The following is a 2,576-nucleotide window of genomic DNA, read 5'->3' on the forward strand; positions in this document are numbered from 1 at the left end:
TGGACATTCTTGTTTCTGCTGGACATTCTTTTTTCTGCTGGATATCCTTGTTTCTGCTGGACAATCTTGTGTCAGCTGGACATTTTTGTTTCTGCTGGACATTCTTGTTTCTGCTGGATATCTTTGTTAATGGTGGGCATTCTTGTTTCTACTGGACATTCTTGTTTCTGCTGGACATTCTTGTTTCTGCTGGATATCCTTGTTTCTGCTGGTCAAGTTCTTTCAGTAATGAAAAACGTTGATAAAAGTAGTGCGGTTGTCGAACTTTGAAAAGATGTTTGTTCGCAAAATTAAAGTCCTTGAGACAGTGGCAGTGAGGATACAAAATTGTTGAAGGGATGGAAAGAAGAGAGTGATGGTGAATGGTTGTTTTTCAGACAGGAGTTAAGTATATTGTACTACTCCCCAGGGGTCAGTATTCAGAGCACTGCTCTTTTTGATGATTATTAACTTGGACTTTCATCTCAAAGAACTAAAGAAAGATTTGCATTTAAACAGCACCACTGGATTCCCAAAGCACTTTAGAGCCAATTAAAGTACTTTTGAAGTGCAGTCACTGTTGTATAGGGCATAATCTCAATGTTTGAAGATTTGAAGGAGGATTGTGTTCAAATCTGGGCATCATACTTTAGGGAGGATGTGAAGGCCTTGGAGAGGGTACAGAAGAGATTTACTAGACTGGTTCGAGGGACTTCAGCTGTGTGAAATGAGTGGAGAAGCTGGGATTGTTCTCCTTTGAACAAATAAGGTTTAGGGAAGATTTGATAAAGGTATTCAAAATCATGAATGGCTTTGATAGAAAAATAGGGAGACACTGTTTCCAGTGACAGAGGACACAGATTTATGACAAAAGAACCATGAGGAAACATGTTTTACACTGCAAGTCATTGTGATCTGCAACGCACTGCCTTTCAAAAGGCATTTGATAAAGTTCCACATAATAGACTTGTTAGCAAAATTGAAGTCCATGGGATAATGGGGCAGTGGGAGAGTGGAAACATAATTGGCAAAGGGACAGAAAGCAGGGAGCAATGGTGCATGACTGTTTTTCAAACTGGTGGGAAGTACGCAATCTGATCCGCCAGAGGTCTGTGTTGCAACTATTGCTCCTTTGAAATATATATTAATGACTTGTCTGTGGGTATACAGGGCATAATTTCAAAGTTTGTGAAACTAGGAAATATAGTAGAGTACAGCTTATGATAACAGACTTTAGGCAAGCATAGGCAGACTGGTGAAATGGTCAGACACATGGCAGGTGAAATGTGATGCAAAGAAGTGTGGAGAGGCAACATAAATTAAATGTTACAATTTTAAAGGGGTTGCATAAAGGGGGTTTAAACAGTGAGTTTACTTAAAGGAATCTTTGAAGGGGCGGGAATTGTTGATGACATTGTTAAGAAAGCACACAGGATCCTTGGCTTTGTAAATAGAGAAATAGAGAACAAAGGCATGGAAGTTATGCTAAACCTTTATAAAACATGGGTTAGGGCTGATCTTCAGTATTGTTCAACCCTACAAAGTCCTCCTTTCTAACATCTGGAGGCTTGTACCAAAACTGGGAGAGCTGTCCCACAAACCAGTCAAGTAACACCTGACATCATTATTTTCACTGAATCATAACCGACAGCCAATATCCCAGACTCCTCCATCACCATTCTGGGTATGTCCTGTCCCACCAGCAGGTGATGGCATAATGGCAGTCAGGAGGGAGTGACCCTAGTCCTCAACAATGACTCCGGACCCCATGAAGTCTCATGGCATCAGGTCAAACATGGGCAAGGAAACCTCCTGCTAATTACCACCGACAACCCTCACTCAGCTGATGTATCAGTGCTCCTCCATGAGAAGCATTGAGGGTAGCAAGGGCACAGAATGTACTCTGGGTGGGACCCTTCAAAGTCCATCAACAAGAGTGGCTCAGTAGCACCACTACTGACTGAACTGGCCAAGTCCTTAGGACTTATCTACCAGATTGGGCCTGTGACAGGTGGTGAGAGAACCAACAAGAGGGAAAAACCTACCTGACCTTGTCCTCACCAATCTACCTGTCGCAGATGCATCTGTCCATGACAGTATTGGCAGGAGTGACCACTGCACAGCCCTTGTGAAGTAAAAGTCCCGTCTTCACACGGAGGATACCCTCTGTCCTGTTGTGTGGCACGACTACTGTGCGAAATGGGATAGATTCAGAACAGATCTAGCAGCTCAAATCTGGGCATCCATGAGGTGCTGTGGCCATCAGCAGCAGCAGAATTGTATTCAAACACAATCTGCAACCTCATGGCCCAGCATATCCCCCACTCTACCATTAACATAAAGCCAGGGGATCAATCCTGGTTCAATCAGAACTGCAGGGCAGCATTCTAGGAGCAGCACCAGGAATAACTAAAAATGATGTGCCAAGGCGGCGAAGCTACAACACAGGACTACATGCACGCTAAACAGCAGACGCAGCATGCAACAGACAGAGAAATGTGATCCCACAAGTAAAGGATGAGATCTGCAGTCCTGTCACATCTGGTCATGAATGGTGGTGGACAATGGAGGAGGCTCCATGAATATCCCCACCCCCA

Source organism: Heterodontus francisci, chromosome 41, assembly GCF_036365525.1.
Source record: "Heterodontus francisci isolate sHetFra1 chromosome 41, sHetFra1.hap1, whole genome shotgun sequence".
Classification (NCBI taxonomy): Eukaryota; Metazoa; Chordata; class Chondrichthyes; order Heterodontiformes; family Heterodontidae; genus Heterodontus; species Heterodontus francisci.